This window comes from Chrysemys picta, chromosome 7 (genome assembly GCF_011386835.1).
Source record: "Chrysemys picta bellii isolate R12L10 chromosome 7, ASM1138683v2, whole genome shotgun sequence".
NCBI lineage: Eukaryota > Metazoa > Chordata > Testudines > Emydidae > Chrysemys > Chrysemys picta.
In genome coordinates this window covers 21,381,500-21,404,665 of record NC_088797.1, presented here as the reverse complement: position 1 = coordinate 21,404,665, position 23,166 = coordinate 21,381,500, and the positions used below count along the sequence as shown (strand labels likewise).

General features: G+C 48.0%; 1 long non-coding RNA gene across 1 annotated transcript in view; it reads left to right on the top strand.

Moving 5' to 3' along the window:
- The window catches only part of LOC135972918 (uncharacterized), a 28,802-nt gene extending 8,238 nt beyond the window's left edge, over positions 1-20,564 (top strand). The window contains exon 2 of the long non-coding RNA XR_010589537.1: positions 19,267-20,564. This is a non-coding gene — a long non-coding RNA (uncharacterized LOC135972918). The remainder of the gene's footprint in view (positions 1-19,266) is intronic.
- The last annotated feature ends 2,602 nt before the right edge of the window (positions 20,565-23,166 follow it).

Here is a 23,166-nt window from a genome sequence, read left to right as displayed (position 1 = left end):
AGAGCAGTTCTGACTCCCCACAAACACTGCCTTCTTATTGCTCATTCAGGACTCTGTGTCCAAAATATCAAGAAGGCTGGCAGGGGCTGCTTGAGGCAACCTCTGCATGGAGCTAAAAGGCAGTGGAGTGTGAAGAAATAGCAGCCCAGCACTCTGGGTCAGCCAAGCATAAAGCTCTGGCACACCCCTGACAGTCCAGTCAGTTCCATTATTATCACATGAGGGGAGAAAGGTTTTTTGTCAGATATTCTGAAGGGAATATAAGGACTGCATCTGTGTTCTGTCTTCTGTGTCCTTTGGCAGGGACAGGGAGGGAGATATTTACTGATTGCAAAGGGGATTGATGACTGCTGCTGATCTGGGAACATTCCTTATTGATTTTTTCATGTACCTGGAGATATACTGTGTAAGTAATGGTTTAATTGTATACCTATATATACACAGTCATTTATTTGCCTTCGTGGAGCACTGCTGGTGAAAAATGTGTTCAGCTAGAAAGATTGTTTTTATGTGTATAGTCTTTCACACTATAGCACCAGGTGCCTTACAGAACTGTAAATTCTATAGGCAAGGCCAAACTTTTCAGGCAATTTATGCTTGCAAACATGCACCAAATATGTCTGTAATTAGGCATGTAATAACTATAGTTGAATGCACAAATACAACCAATTAGCCAGTTGTACATGCAATTACCTAATTGGTGTGGGAAATTAGTGTTTGCATGTAAATTAAGAATACAGTTGTGCATTACATTTTGTGCATGGGTTTGCATGCCTTAAGTCTAGTGAAAATCTGGCCAAGTGTGTATACATCTATATAGTGTGTGTGTGTGTGTGTGTGTGTGTGTGTGTGTGTGTGTGTGTGTGTGTGTGTGTGTGTGTCTGCATGCAAACTTCCTGTGCTTTCCTTTTTTCTAACTCCATAAGTTTTGTCCACTGAAAAACAGAGCAAAACCCATATAAAAACTACACACAAACACGGATCACTTCATTTACCACTCAAATGTGGCCATCTCTGAGTTGATATGAAATACTGCAGCTATTTCCAGTGCACCACAACACTACACAAAAGTTTAGGAGCAAGTGATGAATGCTCTTTCCAGTTTATCAACACCCCATATTTCAAGAATTGATACAAACTCTAGAGATGGGCAATGTGGCTTAGGCACAATAAAACGTGACCCAAACCTTCCTTCAAAATTCAAACAAACCAAATCTCCTACTCATTATTTTTCATGGTCAAGGTTTTTTTCATGTACAGTCTGTTCACTCTGGGTGTTTTCTCAACAACAAGAAAGATATGGAAGTCAATGGGCATCGCTACAGGGGGGTCCATTCCTTCCAGATTCCTAACCAAGACTGTGGAAAAACCAAGGAAAAAACTGACCCCAGGGAATCCTCTCCAGATTCTATACTGAGCCTAGTGCATGCTGGGACAGGACTTTTTGGACATTTAGTAAATGCCATGTGGACACCTAGGAAATGCAGAAGTGAACAGTCCCCACGAGTTACATACTGGCTCACCAGCAAGCTTCAATGGTTTGATTAAATAGCTCTCAGGAAGGAAAGATGTAGCAATGGACATGAATGGAACTTTAGTGGTGCCACTAAATGTAAATTTTCATAGAGATGTGCAGGACTTTAGCTGCATTGACTAACAGTCAGCAGAGGTGAAGCTAAAGGTTATGTCATGTGTCACTGAAAATTTCTGAGTTAATTTAAAGTGAGACCAAATCCCTCCTAATATTGCTCTGCTGTGACACAGAATGTAGATACCATCTAGGTTGCTGGGCATTGTTAGTGAAGGATGGCTTCACTCACCAGATGGGGGATGGTGATTAATGGCCAGTCCAGTGTCCGAGCCAATAGCTACTGAGTGACCTACTGGAGAGAAATAAATGGATTCCGTTCCAGTCCTCTTGGAAGGTGGTGGCTAAAGCATTTTATAAGTTAGCCTCTTGCATGTGGGCTGTCAAAATATTTTAACATCTGCTTCTGACCTCAAAGTGTTTTCCTTTCCCTTCACTGACTGATGCAGCCCCAGACCTCCCTTGCAGTCACAAATGACAGCATTAGCCATTAGAATCACTCTTTGAATTAATTACCCAGAAATATGCTTTCAAATCTTCTACTCCATGTAACAGCAAATTAAAGGGCAGCCTGGGTGGGGTATTACACATCTTGTTTTGACTGCCCCTCTATAGCTAATGCAGCTGTTAACACACCATCCACACCGTCTCTGGTGCTGCTCTCACTTTCTCTTTTCACAATCACCGAGAACATAATGAGGAAATTATCTTTTTTTCAAACTTGTGTGCGTGTGTTCATATAAGCACAATGCAGTGTTGATGAAAGGTACCAGATGGAGAACACAGGAGACTAGAGGCCTCTGTTGAGGTTCAGATAATTATGGGGGACAACAAATGAAAAACAGGGTCAGGAATGAGGGTCACAGGTTCAAAATCAGAGATCCAGAAGGGGACACCAAGCAGAGAACCCCGGACAGCACCCACTGCTTCTCAAAGGTGTCTAGGGAGCCAGCAGACACAGCCCAGAGGAACTCTGCCTGGAGACATAAACCAAGGGAGGAAAAGAAATAGGCCCCACAGTCGCTGAGCACCTCCCCCTCCAGCTTCCTCCTCCTGGTTTTATAGATGGCCACCTGGACTAAAGCTAGGCTGACGAGGAGGTCTCACGATTTTGTGGGGCCCCAGATAGGGTATGCATAAATCTGGAGGTATTTTTATTATTATATGGAAATATACCTATCTCATAGAACTGGAAGGGACCTTGAAAGATCATTGAGTCCAGTCACCTGCCATCACAGCAGGACCAAGTACCGTCCCTGACAGATTTTTGCTCCAGATCCCTAAATGGTCCCCTCAAAGATTGAGCTCACAATCCTGGGTTTAGCAGGCTAATGCTCAAACCACTGAGCTATCCTTAGGTTGTGCAGCCACAGCCTAAGCAGAAGGTTCTGGAGGAGCCGGAAAAGGGGCTGCAACCTGGCGCACTCCAGGTAAATATGTGCCAGGGTCTCCCTGATGCCACAGAAGGGGCAGGTGTCGAACTGTGCCAGATACACGCCCGGGCTCACAGCTCCATGAAGGAGCCACCAGCTGCTATCCCCAGCGGGCCGTGGGAACAAGGTAGAATAGGGGCAGGCCCAGCAGCGTTCCTCAGCAAGCAGGTAGAACAAGAGCAGCAGCAATGGAACACTCCCTCCTGCTGCCAAGGTGCCGCTGTACTGACCTGAGAATTTGGTTTCCCCGGCCCACTCATCACTTCACCTCAAACCTGGTATTACTTACAAAAGCCACGCTGCAGTCTTGATGCACAAGGATGGCACAGGGAATCAACTGAAGAGCACAAGTGAGTCCTATGAACAATACTGAGAGAAGTAGACCTCATTCTGCAGGCACCCACCCAGGTGAATGTTTCTACCATAAACACCCAATGTCCCACACTCCACAGAACCTGCCACACCCCAGGTAGGCCCTGATGACTACCCTCTAGGATCCCTTCTTTGTAACCAAGGAGGATTTTATTCCACCAGAGAACTGAAGTGACAGCTGCCATTAGAGGTCTATGATGAACTGACTGAACAGCTGCTGCCTCTGGAGTACTCCAAATTCCTGTCAGCCCAAGGAATGGAAACCAAGTCTGGAGATGTCAATGAACTGGTAGCGCTCTCTCTCACACATGGATAATTCACAGCTCTACGTGTTGGCCAACACCAATACTTCTTCTGTTCACCAACTGAAATTCTGCACCCTGTCCTACAATAAGAATTAATAGGCAAAAGCTGCTGAATAATTTCAGACCAAGGATTCAGGTTCAGGCCCTTTGAGTCTGATTTTTTTTTTAAAAGCAAGTGCCTAAAATGCACCATGCAATTGCATGTCTAACTTGCATACAGAATTTCCACTATTACAGGTTAATGTGTAACCAGATCCATAACTCCATCTATAACATGGTCCAAACAACCTGAGTAACTTGGAAATGATCAACAAGTTTCCCAATCTCTGTGCCTGCGCGAATCTCTAGGATGTGCAACATTCGCCTAATGTCTTGGATACGGACATCTATACCTTATCTAAAATTAGGTGATGGTCTCCTTTCTACATGGGACCCCTACCCCCACCGCATGCTCTGTTGAATAGCTCCTTAACCTAAGCAGACCCTATGAAAGCGGAAGGCTTTGTCTCAAACCCGGCAAGGGGGAAAGTAACAGTCATTTGCCAATAGCTAAAAGAACTCCTAAAGGGAATTTTGGAAGCCTATAGGAAATGAGACTTTTGTCTGAATGAATGAATAAATAAATAAATAACAGCCTCATTTCAGGTGTATTGAGTTGCAGCGTGGATCTAAGGGCTGTCAGATTCCCTTGATCACTGACAGCAGTTTGGACTTTCCCCTGCCAGTCCTGCTGGGAGACAGTGAGGAAGGGAGGGGGTTAGAGTCTCTCTCCTTCCCCTCCCTTGTTGTCTCTGCCTGAGCAGCCCTCTTCCTACACTCCTATTGCAGAGCTTACTGACTGGAACAAGGTTCCCTGAAGCAGAAGAAGTGAAATCAAATGAATTTGCAAAAACTGGTTTGTTTATCTTTTTTTATTAATAGCAGAACAGCATTCCCAAGGGGATAGTCCAATCTTGTAGCTGGTGACTTTTATCCAACCAGGCAAACATACACCCCTGGCTGTTTGGTTTTTTTCCCTGGCTTTGCAGTTGGGAAAGAAAAGCAATACTCTGAATTCTCCCCATCTTTTTCAGCTTTCCTTCCATGTGAACTATGCATCCGAAGAAGTGGGCTGTAGCCCACGAAAGCTTATGCTCTAATAAATTTGTTAGTCTCTAAGGTGCCACAAGTACTCCTGTTCTTTTTGCGGACACAGACTAACACGGCTGCTACTCTGAAACCTGTGTAACCTGAGTTTCACACTACAGATTAAAGGGCTGATGCCAAAGTACTGAGCATCCTGCTTTCCTGTTGGCTTCAGCGGAAGTTCAGGGTGCCCAGCATTCGGCAGGGTTGGATTTTTAATCCCAGTGTGAAGGTTAACAGGTAAACGGGGGGGAGAGGAATGAGAGGTACCCCCGAGGAGAAATGATTTGCTCAAGGTCACAGAATTCAGGTGCTCTGACTAACAAGGCACACTGTCTGTCTCTAATGATACCTTTGCTGCCCCATGGCCTGAGACCTCTGGTTGCCTTAAGAAGTTTATAATAAAAGCATCGTTACAAAAAATGGCCATATGCCCTAAATCCTCCTCAGAGTGAGGGCAAAGATCACGGATAAAACTCTGTTCTCCCCAGAAAGAATGTTATATATTCTGATAAGTTACAAACACATTTTCTAGGATCAGGATGGAATCCAAAAATATCTTGGCTCTGGCCTTGCAGGGTACACCAAGCATCGGCTAGCTATGAAGTATACAAAGGATGGGCCTTACAGCTTTTGAAATGTATCCAGGGAAAAGAGAATACAAAAGCCACAGATCTTTCTTGGAAAAGAGTCCTGCTGCCTGCTTTGTCTTGGTTATAATGTAAAGGGCTGGCTATTTTAATGAATACAACTTGCTGCTCTGGATGTCTGCAGAGGACTAGCTAGTTATCCCCAAAGTCCTCTCATGGCATGCACTGTGTCTCAGATAGGAGTCTCTGGAGAACATTATCTGCTTTGGTTGGGCCAAAGATCTGGTCTAGAAATTAGGGGTTATTTCTAATAGAGAGATTATCTCAGGACATTACAGAGGAGATTTTCAAAGGCAAAAGGAGATGGGCACCTAACTGTCCTTTGCGAGGCTGCAAATCTCTTCCCACATCACTGACCTCGCTGTGGGTATTGTAGTGTCCCCAGGAACACTCGGCAGTAATGAAGGGAATTCAGTATTGAGGTTTCTGGACACAGACACCGCCTGGGGTTCTCCCTGGCTTGCAAGGGTCCCCAAATGACTTGCTACTTAAGGTGCCTGTAGGTCCTGGCTTGGACTATGCAGTTGTGGAGGGCACAGCTGGCTATACGCAACAGGGATGTTCAGCCATTAGAGTCAAGCCCAGCCTTGGTGTGAGCAGGTGCAGCTAAACTGAGTCAGCCAAGTTATACCTGCTTATGCTAAGGCAGAATATGATCCTACAAACCCTTAGACATGTGACCAGTCCCACTAGAGTCAGTGGTTTCAGAATGAAGTCACTGGGACTATTCATATGAGTTTTACAGGATCGGGCCCTTAATATATAACAGACTGTACCTGGAATGAATGAGCATTTTCAAGCAAGCAAAGGGAAGCACACTCCCTGAAGATTCCTGTGAGTGGGAAGGCAGGGGGAGCTCTGAAGTATTTTTAAAAGCACTTAATTAAGGGGGTTAGCGGGAAGGGATAAGTGTGTATGTGAGGAGGGGGAGAGGGAATTGTACCTTGGTGACTGGAATGTGGCATGTGTGTGAAACTGCTGAGAGGGATGTAATCGTCTCTGCAAATCAAGATGAGCTAGCTGGCCAATGAAGCATGCCTGGCATTTTATTTCTCATATTGTTTGGAGATAGGGATTCAGCTGAGTGCATTCAGCAAATAAAGATCAAATAACCTGCTGTGAATAATGTTTTAAACCCGGGTTCCTATCAGGATCTAGTTATAAGCCCATATACTCTGTTGGATAAAAAATAAGTTACACATGGCTGGAGGCAGTATTACTTTCTATGGAAGATGAAATCTGTTTTGAAATAGAAAATGTTTAGTGCTTTTTTTTTTTTTTTTTGGAAGGACTAACCTGCATAAGGCTGCCTAACAGAGAGGGTCTAGGAGCTTTCAGTAATATTTCACCCACAGTGCCTGCTTCCAGAGCTCGGGATTTGTGCTAAAAGAGGAGGTCAGTCCAAGAAGGGAGGGTGAAGGAGAGTCCATATTGTTGGCCATGATTTGCTCATTATGGCTGGAATCAACCTAGTCTCTGCTGCACTAAGCTTGTGTAACCCTTCTGCCCATCTAAGTTGGCAGCAACAAGGGCCGGGTTCTGTATCTAGGGGTTCCGTTTCAATAACGCAATGCAAAACCGGCTCGAGCCCCCACCCAGTGACCTGGGACAATTACATACCACCCCCTGGGCACCTCTAAGAGGCAATACTTCCCCTCTCGCAAGCACGGAGTCTGAGTGTAACAGAAAATGTTTAATAACATGAGGTAAACAACATCAGCATTAAATGGAAAAAACACCACAACTAGAGGTTTTAGACCAAACCATGAGCGAAGACCCACCCCAGCAAATTGGGCCGTGTCCTCTCCCGTTGGTTCTTGAAACCAGCGACCCAAGAATCACCAAAGTCCCAAAAGTCCACCAATCCCAAAGTCTCTTGGGTCCAGCAACCCAAGAATCACAAAAGTCCCAAAAGTCCGACAACCCCCCAAAGTCTCTGTCCATGATCAGTGCAGCCCCAGAGTTCAAGGGGGGGGGTGAGCAGGGTGTTAAGGGGCACCTTACGTGATCCGAGGCCAACCGGCTGCTTCTCCGTGGGGTTCCACTGCAGCCTTCACCACGAACTGCTCCACTCCACCCGCAGTCCCACGAACTGCTCTGGCAGCTGCTCCGCTCCGCTCCGCTCCCCGACCTGTGAGCCGCGCTGCTCCGCTCCGCTCCGCTCACCGACCTGTGAGCCGCTCCGCTCCGCTCACCGACCTGTGAGCTGCACCGCTCCGCTCACCGACCTGTGAGCCGCTCCGCTTCGCTCCGGCCGTCCCTTGGGTCGCTCCCACAAGGCTCTGCTCTGCTAGCTGCTCCTCCAGCCGCTCCCTCACCGACCTGTGAGCCGCTCTGCTCCGCTCACTCCCCGCTAAGCTACGTTAGCTTAGCTATAGCTTCAGGCTCCCCCACTAGTTAACACAGCCTCAGTGATCTCAGCTCTTAAATAGCTTTAGCTCTCTTTTGTGATTTCAGCTCTCAGTGATTTCAGCTCGTAGTAGGGGAGCCCCAGTGCTGGTGCACTATTGGCCCAAAGTGAACTCAGCTCAGCAGTCTGTAACTAGACTCCTAAGGGAATCAAAGTTAGCTCTGACATTCAACAGTGGAGAGAGGAGGTAGTGCAATTGGTGTTTCAACCCCCTTGGGGAGGGGGCCACACCATCAGGTACAAATACCTGTCCCCATCCTCTCTCAATTCACTGGGTTTTGTAACCCATGCCCCTTGACAAGCAAATGCTACTTAGGTAATGGTGAATGACTCACTCAGTCCTTCTGTCATACAACAGTTCCACTGGCCTTGATTCACAGAATCAGGGTAACAAAACTTTATTCTTCCTGCCCCAATAACAGAGAAACTGGGGATCCCACACCAGCCAAAGTAACCACTTTGAGTTGCTGTGGTTTCATGCCAGGCGAGTGGGTGTGCCTATGCAAACAAGATCAGCCCCTGGAGTTCTTTTCCACCCTCGCCATAATTCACCACCAGATGTCAGGGTAGAGCTCATCCTGACTCTGCTTACATCCTCCCCCCAGCCGAAAATTTGTCGTCCCGACAAATCACACTCCCTATTATAACAACTCACTGGTTCCCTCCAAAGGGCCTCAGATAGCCCACTCTAGCTTCCACAAGCCTGTGTGCTAAACATATTGGTTCCTCACTAGTTACCCCAGGTGCATCATAAGTCAACCGTTTTACTGGTCTTATTACCCTGTCTCGTCTATTGAGAATCTCTGTTGCCGTGGTGGGCGGGACAGCCTCTTGACCGATGGATGGAGAGGTTTCCTTTGAGGGTCCCTCGGCTACTGGCATAGGCCCCTGCATTTCTAGTTCTAACAGTGGAGGGTCCAAGGTGCCCAGGACATCCTCCACCTGTATGTCTCCACTGTCCAATAACCTGGGTGTGTCATCACATGGGGGTCCCACCAGTGGCTCAGGGGTGTCAGGAATGGGCCTAAATACTTCTGCCATGGGGTTTAGGGTGGAAGAAGAGGAGCTCTCTGTTGATTCAGCCGATCGAGACTGAAATCTTGTCTCCATCCCAGGGTACACCATGGTTGTGTCTTCCTCCTCAGACTCACTCTCAGATGTGCTGCATGGGGGTAGGTTAGCTGCAGGGGGCTGGCTGTCCACGTTGGAGGGCGGCTTTGGTCCAGCACCTTCGTTCTGCCCAGTTGCCCTGTTGTGGCCCATCTCATACGGGGTGCCTACCAATTCCCCCACAGGGAGCAAAAGGTTTCTATGCACTGTCTTTGTCTGCCCTGGACCCTCTTCAGGTTTGATCTTGTAGACCGGCAGGTCTCCTAGCTTTTCCATCACCAAGTAAGGTATTGCCTTCCATCTGTCGGCTATCTTGTGTTTGCCAGCAATACCCAAATTTCGCAGCAGAACTCTGTCCCCCGGCTGGAGTTCTTGCAGACGTACCCTAGCATCATATCGATGTTTGTTGCGGTCGGCGTTCTTCCGAGCCGCAGATGTAGCTAAGTGATAAGCATCCCGCAGCTTTTCTCTCAGTCGGGATACATATTGCTGATGAGTTTCATAGCTATCTCCATCCTCTGATACACCAAAGCACAGGTCTATGGGTAATCTTGGTTCTCGTCCAAACATTAAGAGATATGGGGTGACTCCTGTAGCATCATTCTTTGTGGCATTGTAGGCGTGCACCAGGTATGCAACATGTTGGCTCCAGGTTGCTTTCTGCTCTGGTCGCAAAGTCCCCAACATATCTAATAGGGTTCGGTTGAACCTCTCTGGCTGAGGATCACCTTGCGGGTGATAAGGCGTTGTTCTAGACTTCTTAATTCCCGCTATCCTCAGCACCTCCTTCAGAAGATGACTCTCAAAGTCCCGCCCCTGATCCGAGTGTATCCGGGCTGGAAATCCATAGACTGAGAAATATTTCTCCCACAATACTCGAGCAACCGTGGTGGCCCTCTGATCACGCGTGGGATATGCCTGCGCATATCGCGTATAATGGTCAGTCACTACTAGAATGTTCCCAATATTCCTCTTGTCTACTTCTAAAGACAAGAAATCGATGCATACCAGTTCCAAAGGTTTGGTGCTGGTGATGTTCTTGAGATATGCAGCCCTCGTGGGCAGAGTTTTCCTTTGAACACATCGAGCGCAGGTCTCACATTTCCTGCGAACATCTTCAGCCATCCGAGGCCAATAGAATCTACTACGAAGAAGTTCCAGGGTCCTCTCCATCCCTAAATGTCCAAAGTCATCATGCAGGGCCCTCATGGCCAGGGCTCTGTACTCTTTTGGCAGCACTAGCTGTGCTCGTTGCTTTTGTAAAGGGTCTGTGGTCACTCGATGTAGCACTCCCTGAATCAGTTTTAGTTTGGTCCATTCTCTCAATAGTAGTTTACCCTCCGGGTTAGGTGGGACAACCACAGCTGGGCTTCGCCCCTCCCTTTTGGCAAGTAGTGTATCACGAATGCCAATATCTTGCAGCTGGGCTTCCTGCCAGTCAGCCGCATTGAGCATGGGCAAAGGAGATTGGTCCAACGCAATATAGTTCACTGAAGCAGAAGGCACGCATTCAGGGGGCAGGCCCAAAGCTTCTGCAGCACATCCATGAAGACTCTCATGGGACTCTGGCTCCCGGCGACTCACACTGCAAATAGCCCTCACTCCATCTGTGGGTATCACAGCAACTCCTGGTGCCTGTGGACGCCTGGACAATGCATCTGCATCTACATTGCTTCTCCCTGATCGGTATTGAATGCTGAAGTCATAGCTAGCCAAAGCGGCCACCCATCTTTGCCCTGTAGCATCCAGCTTAGCACTTGTTAACACATAGGTCAGTGGGTTGTTGTCTGTCCACACCTGGAACTGAGCACCATATAAGTAGTCTCGAAATTTCTCAGTGATGGCCCATTTCAAGGCCAAGAACTCCAGCTTGTGGGTGGGATAGCGAGTTTCACTATCAGACAGTCCTCGGCTGGCAAAGGCTACAGGTTTACGTCTTCCTTCCACTTCCTGGTACAGTACTGCTCCCAGACCCTCCAAACTGGCATCAGTATGCAGGATAAATGGCTTGCTTGGGTCAGCAAAGACTAGGACTGGAGCATGAGTTAGGCAAGTAATGATTTCTCGAAAAGCCCTTTCACATCTCTCATCCCACCGTGGCCCAAATGGTTCGAAGGGGCCATAGTGTCTCTGCACAGGAGGCTTTGGGGACCTTCCCTTATTCTTGGTCTTAGATTTGTTCCTGCTGGACTGGTATCCCCTGGTAAGATCATTCAGAGGTTTTACAATCGTAGCATAGTTTTTCACAAATCTGCGATAGTAGCCACTAAACCCAAGAAAGGTCTTGAGTTCTCTGTAGTTACTTGGACATGGCCATGTAGTGAGGGCTTCTATTTTATCGGGATCAGTACTCACACCCTCTTGGGACACGATGTGACCCACATACTTCACTGAGGTCCTGCAGAACTGGCATTTGTCAATTGAAACCTTCAAACCATAATCCTCTAACCTATCAAGCACTTTAAGAAGTCTTTCTTCATGCTCCTCCAAGGTTCTTCCAAACACTATCAGGTCATCCAAATAAACTAACACTTGCAGTAAATTCATGTCTCCCACAACTTTCTCCATAAGACGTTGAAATGTGGCAGGTGCTCCAGAGATCCCTTGGGGCATGCGTTCAAACTGATAAAACCCTAATGGGCAGATGAAGGCTGTCTTCTCCTTATCTGCTTCACCCAGAGGGATCTGGTAGTATCCACTCCGAAGGTCCAACACAGAGAACCACTGGCTTCCCAGCAAACAGTCTAAGGCATCTTGGACTCGAGGCATTGTGTACTGGTCAACCACAGTACGGCGGTTTAGGGTGCGGTAGTCAATACACATCCGGATTTTCCCATTCTTTTTACGGACCACCACAATGGGTGAGGCATATGGGCTGCGGGACTCTGTAATGATGCCACTCGCAGCCAGCTCCTGAAGATGTTGTCGCACATCTTCCATCTCGGAGAGGGCAATCCTCCTAGATCTCTCCCTGAAAGGTCGAGAGTCATGTAGTCTGATGTTGTGCTCTACTCCTTTTGCACATCCCACATCCCACTCATGCAATGAGAACACCTTGGATCTTTCACAAAGTTTCCTCCTCAGGCGATCTTTCCACTCCTCGGACAACGGTGAATCTCCAAAGTCAAACTTTGCAGGGTCTATTGGCGGAACTTGAGTCTCACACTGGGGTTTTACAATTGATTCAGGCTCAAAGAGATCCGCTATCTTTTGTCCTTGCTTCACAACAACATCTCGACTTGTTTCATTAGCAATCAGTATAGTCACCTTTTCCTGGGCTTCAGCAGGTAGGGTTATGACTCCACTGGGGACCAGCACTCCTTCCGGGAGCTCTCCTTCAACCGGCTGCTCTACCATTGCTAATGCCCCTTTACTGCCTTTCAGCCAAGTACTCATGACAAGCACTTCTTGCTCCGTCCTTGCAGGCACTACTAACGGGGTTGTGCCCATGTACTTCAGCGCCCCAATCGGTAGCTCAGATGTCTCCTTTTTAGCACCCTCAATCTTCCTATAGGCTTCAGCACAAAGCGTATGGATCATCAGGGTATTCAGGTACTGGTCTCCAGCCCGTCGTCTGCAGTAATCCGCGAGCACCTTGAAGAGACTGGAGTTGGTCCCTATCAGCACAGACACATCAGAGGTCCCTTTAGGGTCAGGGCATATTAATGCAGCTGTGTCCACCTCTTCTCTTACCCCAGCAACCTCCTCTGGGAATTCCAGGTGCACTATGACATACCCTTGGTAGGGGTATTCATCCATGCTGAGGCCACACAGACCAACGCCAGTCAGTGGCTGTATAGGCAGGTGCCTAAGCATTTGTTGGTAGAATGACTGAAATATAATAGTCACTTGAGATCCAGTGTCAAGCACGGCTTTACACTCCACCCCTTCAATCTTCACCATGACCTCTGCTCGAGGCCCTATCAGTCCTGCGGGGATCCCAGCTGGACAGTCTTTTCTGGGGGAATCTTCAAATCCTGCAGGCCTGGGTGGTCCCCGTCCCTGGACTCTCTGGCAGCTACCGGATCTCTCCCAACTGATCCTCAGCTTTCCATACACTAAGGAGGGGTTTTCTTCATTATGGCACTTGGCAGCACTGTGTCCATCCTGACCACATCGGTAGCAGAAGAATTGTCCTTTCCCTCTTCGCCCAGATGGGATGGTGGCTCTAAATGCTGACTTCTCCATCGCCACGGTCAGAGGCTCCTTATTCCCGGAAGTCTTAGCTTGGTCAATGGTGCTTTGCAGTTCAGCTATCCGTTCTGTCAGGACCTGCACTTGTTGGGCAAGTTCCTCTGTGGTGCTCACCATCAGTACACTGGCCATCTGCAGTGGTGTTGTGCCGGCTGGCTCCAATGTTTGGGCTTCCCAAAACTCGCTGGCAGCCTGCCTTTCTTCCTCTTCTCTGACCTCCTTTATCAGCTGGGAATAACTTGGGGGATGTTCCCGTCGTTCTCTTAGCCGGAGATGGAGTAGAATCGAGTTCTGATATTGAGCTCCTCTTACAATTTGAGCCAGTCTGGTCCGATCCATCTGTTCAGCAGTCACTGCACCCCTCATGACAGCTCTCTGAAGCAGTCTTTCCAGCCTCTGTATATAGGCTGAAATCTTCTCGCCAATTTGCTGTCGGGAATTAAGGAACTTACAGTAACTGTCTTCAGGGCCCTCTACACTCCCAAAGGTATGATCAAGGGCCTCTAGGCAGTCCTTCACACTGACCCCAGGGTCAATGAGCTTCAGGGTGCGAATCACATCTAATGCTGGGCCACTAAGGCTCTCTATCAGACATCTTCGCTTTTCTGCATCAGGTACGGCCCACTCCTGCAGCATTTCAGTGGTATGCTCCAACCAGGGTTCGAACTCCTCTGCCCCAGCAAATAACCTTAACTCACGACAAGAGTTTGACTTAGCATGGGACAACACAACCTTTTCCAATATTTGCCCCAGTGCTTTTGTCCAATCATTGGCTGAGGCTGTGGCCCCTGAGCTAGGGGCTGCAGGGCCGGGGCCCAACAAACCCGACATATTAGCCATTATACAAACAGTAATTTCCTCAAAATATAACCACAATTGTTTCCCAATGCAGGGGAACACTCAACAGGTGCTTGCGAGGGGTACTGACCCAGGGGATCCCGGACGAGCCCCCAAAAATGTAACCCTTCTGCCCATCTAAGTTGGCAGCAACAAGGGCCGGGTTCTGTATCTAGGGGTTCCGTTTCAATAACGCAATGCAAAACCGGCTCGAGCCCCCACCCAGTGACCTGGGACAATTACATACCACCCCCTGGGCACCTCTAAGAGGCAATACTTCCCCTCTCGCAAGCACGGAGTCTGAGTGTAACAGAAAATGTTTAATAACATGAGGTAAACAACATCAGCATTAAATGGAAAAAACACCACAACTAGAGTTTTTAGACCAAACCATGAGCGAAGACCCACCCCAGCAAATTGGGCCGTGTCCTCTCCCGTTGGTTCTTGAAACCAGCGACCCAAGAATCACCAAAGTCCCAAAAGTCCACCAATCCCAAAGTCTCTTGGGTCCAGCAACCCAAGAATCACAAAAGTCCGACAACCCCCCAAAGTCTCTGTCCATGATCAGTGCAGCCCCAGAGTTCAAGGGGGGGGGTGAGCAGGGTGTTAAGGGGCACCTTACGTGATCCGAGGCCAACCGGCTGCTTCTCCGTGGGGTTCCACTGCAGCCTTCACCACGAACTGCTCCACTCCACCCGCAGTCCCACGAACTGCTCTGGCAGCTGCTCCGCTCCGCTCCGCTCCCCGACCTGTGAGCCGCGCTGCTCCGCTCCGCTCCGCTCCGCTCACCGACCTGTGAGCCGCTCCGCTCCGCTCACCGACCTGTGAGCTGCACCGCTCCGCTCACCGACCTGTGAGCCGCTCCGCTCCGCTCCGCTCCGGCCGTCCCTTGGGTCGCTCCCACAAGGCTCTGCTCTGCTAGCTGCTCCTCCAGCCGCTCCCTCACCGACCTGTGAGCCGCTCTGCTCCGCTCACTCCCCGCTAAGCTACGTTAGCTTAGCTATAGCTTCAGGCTCCCCCACTAGTTAACACAGCCTCAGTGATCTCAGCTCTTAAATAGCTTTAGCTCTTTTGTGATTTCAGCTCTCAGTGATTTCAGCTCGTAGTAGGGGAGCCCCAGTGCTGGTGCACTATTGGCCCAAAGTGAACTCAGCTCAGCAGTCTGTAACTAGACTCCTAAGGGAATCAAAGTTAGCTCTGACATTCAACAGTGGAGAGAGGAGGTAGTGCAATTGGTGTTTCAACCCCCTTGGGGAGGGGGCCACACCATCAGGTACAAATACCTGTCCCCATCCTCTCTCAATTCACTGGGTTTTGTAACCCATGCCCCTTGACAAGCAAATGCTACTTAGGTAATGGTGAATGACTCACTCAGTCCTTCTGTCATACAACAGTTCCACTGGCCTTGATTCACAGAATCAGGGTAACAAAACTTTATTCTTCCTGCCCCAATAACAGAGAAACTGGGGATCCCACACCAGCCAAAGTAACCACTTTGAGTTGCTGTGGTTTCATGCCAGGCGAGTGGGTGTGCCTATGCAAACAAGATCAGCCCCTGGAGTTCTTTTCCACCCTCGCCATAATTCACCACCAGATGTCAGGGTAGAGCTCATCCTGACTCTGCTTACACTTGTCTGTTGTGGAGTGAAGCCCTGATGAGATGATTCTCTGCTTTCCGATGATGAGCATCTGAGGGTATGTCTAGACTGCAATTAAAAGCCTGTGGCTGGCCCATGCCGGCTGCTTCAGGCTCGCGGGGCTATTTAGTTGTGGTGTAAATGTTCAGGCTCAGGCTGGAGTCCCGGCTCTAGGACCCTGTGAGGTAGGAAGGTCCCAGAACTTGGGCTATAGCATGAGCATCTACATCACAATTAAACCCTCAGGAGCCCGAGTCAGCTGACATGGGCCAGCCATAGGTGTCTAATTGCAGTGTAGACATACCCTGAAAGACCAGCCATAGGGCAAGGACACCACTTCCCGCTACTCTAACTCACATACACCTACCCCAGTGTGTGGCTTCAAGGCTTGAGGGAGCTGATATAGGGTTGTACTGTTTGGGCCAGATTTGGATACCCTTATGCACTTTGAATAGCATCTTATGGACACAAGTGTTCCTGTTTACTTCAATGGGCTACTGAGGGAGAAAGGTACCACTATCCGCTGGATTGGCGGGCAGCAATCGATCCAGCGGGGATCGACTTATCACATCTACACTAGACATGATATATCAACCCCCGAGTCCTCTCTCGTCGACTCCTGTACTCCAGCTCGGCGAGAGCGCAGGCGGAGTTGACGGGAGAGAGTCAGCCGTTGACTTACCGCAGTGAAGACACCACGGTAAGTAGATTTAAGTACGTCGACTTCAGCTACATTATTCACGTCGCTGAAGTTGCGTAACTTAGTTCGATCCCCCTCTCCCCCAGTGTAGACCAGGGCTCAGAGTGTCAGAATGTGTGCCTCTGTCTTTTGAAGGAACATAGGCAGTGGCACACTGAATGATACAGACAGGTTTGCTCAGCTGTCCCAAGGTGTCTCCAAGGCAGGGCTCTGCCCATGAGTTCCGTTATCTCATGATGGACATGACTGGACATAGAAAAGTGGCTACTTGACTGACACTTTTCATGGTTATTTCAGAGCATTTTCCCCTGAACCCCATAATTTCTTTAGCATTGCCATGACGTAAGTGGCTGCTTTATATCCCTCACACTTAAAATACATGAGTCAAGGCCTCCATTTTCATGTCCACAAAGGACTGAACAAGACACACACACCCCATACACACTCGCACCTTTTGCAGTCCATCAATGATACTCCTTCAGTCAAACTGATGGGTCACCAATACAGCTGGTCAAAAAAATGGTCATCAAAACTGATTTTTTGAAGAATTTTTTTTTTATTAAAAGCATTTGCGTTCCACAGAAAAATTTTATTTTTATTGAAAAAACAAATGCCCCCAAACCAAAATATTTGGTTGAAAACCTAAATCTTTCAGCCCAAAACAGAAATATATATAATTAGGCAATAGCACCACAATGCTTTTATGGGAGTTGTAGTTGGATTACCTTGTGTCCCATTTTCAGATATAGGCTGGCCTCTTCAGCTAGACTACATCTTCCATGATGCACCATAACCAGGGACTCCCATGATGCACCACCTCCCCTCTTCAAGATATATTTAGACTAAGGAGCTGGCCTACAGAAGAGAATGGGGGCATGAAGCACTCAAACTACAACTTCCATGAGGCCCCACAGCAGCATTTCCAAATTAAAATATTCCTGGTTCTGACTGAAATTTTTCAGTATTTTAATTTCCACCAAAAAAATCAAAATCAGTTCTAGTCCTAAGGCTCTCTCCCCACCCTCTGGGCTTTTGTGTCCTGCCGCTTCTGCACTTCCAGCCTCAGTCTAGATGCTTGTATTCCAGGCCATCATGACTTACTCACTCATGGCCCAGTCCAAAACCCATTGAAGTCAATGTGTGTCTTTCAACTGACTTCAATGGGATTGAGATCTGGCTCTCAGTCTCCCAAGTACAAAACTGCCAATGTCATCCACTTAATTGCTCTCTTTATTATTTATTTGGAATTATTGCCTAACTTCTCACCTCATTGTAATGACCCTTTCTGAGGGAAGAAATAGGGGTACAAAATCAATGTAACCTGGGATAGTTTCCCAAGAGAAGAGAATGAAGCCCCATCCTTCGACACTGAACATGACAATAGGATGGAGAAAGCACTTTAGAGCACTGTAGGGAATGATCTTGCACTGGAGACTGAGCTGATGGGTTAGACAGGACATCTTCATTTTCTTGTCTCCAGAGATAAAAAATAAATAATGATATTTGTTTAGCAAGAAGTTAAAACTATTTTGTGAATAAAAGCGAAGAGATGGTTTTATCGACTTTTTCAAAGCTATTGGCAAGTGCTACGGGCATGTAAAGGACAATTACACACAAAAGTTCTCCCATAACTTTAGTGTGAAATCAAAGCTAGGAGTGAAAAGGATAGTGGTATTATAGGTGTGTCAATCAGCCATCTTTCACACCACATATCTGAACTTCCAACCAGCAAGGATTTCACATATCTGTTTGAAGGACAAACCAGCTTTCCTTGTGTAAAACTGAAATGATCTTAGTGCTGAATCTCTAAAACATAACAAAATGGAGATCACCAGCAAACTTAACAGAGGTCACAAATCTTTGCCTTGACATAACTCAGGCCTGGAATGCTCATATTGGGTTAAGTGGAAACACATCCACCATTTTCAGCTTGTAACCTTAAAAGGCACCTCTCAATTCTTATTAGATAGAAATGGCTAGGAGTTCTGCAGAAGTACAAATATCTTCATTCCAGCTCTAGCTGTAGAGGAAAGTTATTTTGATTCAGTGAAAAGACTGGAGACCAGATTACAGGCAATATTTCAGTTCACAGTGAAAGGCATGACATAAAGAAAACCCCTGTGGAATGCAGAGATGGACACATATTTAAACTGCCTGTTGGTACTCTGTGGAACTGCTGTTGTATTGTGATTGTTTTCTCCAGAAATGCTGCTTTCTGGAAGGCAATACTTTCAGCCCGATGTTCCAGTTCCTGCCAATCAGCAGTGCTGGCATTCTGTGATGGAATTCCCCTAAAACTTGGTCATTCTTAAAGACAAGGATGGTGCCTTCAATGCAGGTCTTGAGTGCTCTAAGAAATGGAGGGATTCAAGAAAATAACAACCTATTCTTGCAAAATGAAAACTGAAAGTGCAACTCACAGGACCTCAGCACCTAGATCCTAAATTGGGGCATCTTCAAAGACTTGGAAGGCCCCAGTGCCTTGGGTAAAGAATAAGAGATGACTCCCTCCCATAACATTTTATGTATCTGATTAATGTCTTGAAGCTGATCATTTTCAGTAGCATTTCCCATATTTTCTGCCAAGCTTTCCTGCCGAACTGAGCAGGGAAGAACAGCACTGGAAACCACTCCCAGTCATTGAATACTGAAGCTGCCTCTTTAAACACAAAGTAAATCACAGGTCTTGGAGACAATGAGGTTTGCGAAAGGCAAATTAGATGCAAGTTTTGATACAAGTGCATGTATCATCAGCCTCACCCGGAGCTGCCTGAGCATTGTTTATCTGTATTGCATTTGTCTCACTGCATGGGGAATCATTCAAATGAACCTTTAAATCTACTGCAACCAATAAGAGTTTAACACTTCATTTTTAACAACTAATACTTTCTCTTTTTCATTATAGATGTTCTGATTCCAAACCTCCTGATATGAATCTGAAAGAACTGGCAATAAAGGGAAACTGACAGCCCAGGCAGAATGGAGCTGTTTTGATGCTGCCATTTTGTTCTCTCTCTCTTTACAAATTTTTGAGAGTGAATTTAGTACTCATAGGGGATGAACAGTGCTGGAGGGCAGGTGCTGTGCAAGCTTCCTCTTCACCCATCTCTACTAATGCACTTCAGATCTGACCTACAACAGCCCCCAATGTTTCCGTTTTTAGTGCCCACCCCCCAAACTACTCTGCTTATGCACCTCAATCCTGAGCTGCAACACTTCCAGTTACTCCCGTTCTGGGCTTCTCTCTCCAGCTCTGCCAATATCCTCTATTCCTGACCTGCATCAGTCTCTACTATTCCATTTCTGGCCCTATGCTCCCTTTGGTACGTGCACGGCCCGCATCTGTGAACACACACACACACACACACACACACACACACACACACACACACACTTTTTACAGCACACCTTTTCAGAGTTGCCACTGATCATGAAGCCCATATCCTGGCATAGGACTTCAGCCTACAACCTTCCAGCCCAGAAATCAAAGTGTCACCAGCTGACACTGTTCTGTAGAGGGGCAGTGTAGTCTAGCAGTTAACGTTAAAGACTAGAAATTGGTTCACTCCCCAGCTCTGGCACTGACTGGCTACATGACCATGAGCAAGTCATTTAACTCCTCTGTGCCTCGCTTTCCCCATCTGCACAATGTGGTTAATAAAGGCAGTGTGCTTTAAGATCTGTGAATAAAAAGTTCTGTAATAGTGTGAGCTGTTAGGATGATTGTAGGCACCTACCAGGAGGCCAAACTGAGGCATAGATGAAATGTTGTCAGAATGTCTTAAAATACCACAGAAAAATAGATAGGCACACACCTGAAAAATGGTGAATAATTCAAAATAATGTCTATTACAGGAAAAAGGATTGTGCAACTGTGTTGCGTGGCTCTTTAATTACGTTAGTAAGAAAAGGAAAATATGCCCCGTTTAGATTTGAGATTGCCAATGCCAATTGCCAGGGTGCGGCAGAGTGCATATAATTTTACTCAGTAATTGGACATGGAAAGAGTCCAGTGTTCTAAGTCAGATAATCTGAAGACTGAAATACAGACAGGAATTTTTGTCCAGATGCGTCAACCCAAATGGAAAATACCTGGAGATTGGCACTTCAAACCAAGCCTTCGAGCAGATTCCTTAAAGGACAAGCTAGAGCTTGTCTGCCTGGTGTGTTTGCTTCTAATAAAGGGCCTGATTCTTCACATTTCCCCATGCTGAGAAGTACCTTATTCTCCAAGTACTCCCTTGATTATTCATGATGTAAGGTGCTCCATTGTGAGTAAGGGTAATAGAATTAGGCCCTCTGAGATAAATTGATCACAGCCTGAAGCATGCGATATATCAGACAAAACATACTTCCCATGCAGCCCCATGTAGCAGGTATAGGGGAGCAAAACCTACAGGAAAGAGGTGGAAATGCGCTGTTCTATGTGGCAGGTTGCTATGTGGAAGCAAAATGTGATTTATGGAATCAAATGCATACATCCAACACAGCCCATTTGCCAGGCATGCGGGGGCTAAAGAGAACTCCAGTGCTGCGCCGTGTGCTAGTTACATGGCCCGCTTTGAACTATCAGCATTCCACTGACACACCAGCATGTTACAGAACACCACCAAGTCCACCACCAAAAGGCTGCAGGGCCTAGGCTGCAGCCACTGAGATAATTAAAGGCAACAGCCACCAGGGAGTTAATTAAACCCACCTTGCCCATGGCAGGACCTCCCTGGTTTGCTGTCCCCTCCCCCAGCATGCTGGGGCTTCATCGTGGTCATCTGCTGTTTCTAAACCACCTCCGATGCTGAGCTGACATTTAAGCTCTTCCTCCTTCATGTGCCCTCACGCAGCCCTGAAGATAAAGTGGAAGAGACAGTCGTTAAAGCTAACCTTGTAATGAATGACATAAATAGATCTCTCGCTACAAAGCCCCATGTCTCATACTTGCTGGCATCATGTCAGGTATCATAACGCTTTTCTTTCCTGGGGAATTCGTTCCTCCCACTTGAAAATCAGTAACTGTGCTGTCACCACTGACAGATCCTGTTGCCAGTGCTACTTGCATTGTTAATTAGCAGCCACTTGCTTAACTTCCATCCATATAGATTTTTGGCGGCTGCCCCCACTGGCTTCCCACGCATTTAGCCACAATTTGTAGCTAGTACAGAAGACCTCCCTGAGGTCTCTGGAGTGCTGCAGAGAATGAAAGGCTCCTCCCAGCAAATAGACTTCCCTGAAGCATCACTTACAGTTTGCTTTGCTTTCTTTATTTTTTGCGGTGAGTGGAGGGCTGGCCAAAGGTGCTGGCTTGACAGCCATGGAGGGAATGACGTTTTCTGCTTATTCACATAATGGAGCTGCCCCACGGGCAGCAGCAGCACAGACATCCCACGTACATTGTTCCGTGCCAGCATGCCCCGGCATAAGGGCAAGAGGGGCTGCTCAGTCAGTGCTCGTTCAATCTTCTGCCTCATTAGAGCGATTGTCAGCAACGCATGTCTGTGGGTGGTTTTGGCAGTGTGGACACCATTCCACTGGGGAAATATGCAAATCATGGTCACAGATTCATTTTGCAGAGGCCACCGTCAGGCACTAATGACTTTCAGTCACTATTCACGTGGGCTGTTAAAGTGAACCAAGAGGTGTGGGGTTCCTTACATTCCTTATTAATCCCTGAACCACTGAGTAGGGTGACCATATGTCCCATTTTAGCCGGGACAGTATCTTTTTTAAGCCCTGTCCTGGTCATCCCAACTTTTTTTTCAAAAGGAGGCATTTGTCCCTGTAGCGGGGTGAACACCTGCTCCAGCCCTGGAGGGGTTGGAAAAGCCCTGCAGAGGGCTGGGGCTGGGCAAGGTAAAACCCTGACTGATTGGGGGAAGTGGCTGCAGCTGGGCCATGCCCCAATCAGGCCTCAGCTGGCCTGTATAAAGAGGCTGGGAGCCAGGAGCTCAAGAGTCTCTCTCTCTGCGTTCAGAGAGAGAAGGACCTGGTTGCTGGGAGCTTGAGAAAGGGTATCTGAGTGGAGTAGGGCTGGGGAAAGGCTGGTGAGCTCCATCCTGGAAAGCCTCATCCTGGCTGTGGTCTAGGAGAAGGCCAAGGGGTACTGGGGGTTGCAGAGGCAGCCCAGGGGTAGGCCAAGGCAGCAGGTCCAAACCCAACCTTGCCAGTGATGAGTGGCCTATACTGCAGTCTGCCCCAGGGAGTGGGGGCTAGTTGGTGACTGGTAGTGGCCTTATTCTGAGGCGAGATAGGGATAGTGGGTGGGGGTTCCCCAGGGAGGGGAGACCCTAGTACTGAAGGGTGTACTGCCAGGGGGCAGCCCCCCAGATACAAGGGCACTGGGGTCAGGGAGGGACACGGGGGGCCAGAGGACAGGCAGATCACTGGCCTACAGGGGGTGCTCCAGGATGCTGGAAGAGCTAATTCCCAGAAGTCACCAGCAGGCGGCGCCGCAGGGGTGAGTCCGCTCCTCTACAGTCCCCTTTGCTCTTGCTGACTGGATCAGTTGGTAGAGCAAACGCCCACTTTTGCCAAAAGAGTGGGGTGCAGTGTGGAGGAACGTGTGGGGGTGGGTGAGCAGAGATGCCAGCCCTCCCTCCCGCCTCTGGGTGGGAGGTAGAGCTGGGGGGGAGGCAGCGTTACAGCATGGGGCGGGGGGCAGGGTTACAGTGATGGGCATCAGCCTCCTGAGGGGGATGGACAATGGCTCTGTCAGGGGGTGCCCGCAGGGTTCCAGTAATGGACAACAGCCTCGTGGGGAGGAGGACCTCGGGTGAGCGGCTGGGGGGTGTCCCTTTTTCTCTTTTGGAAA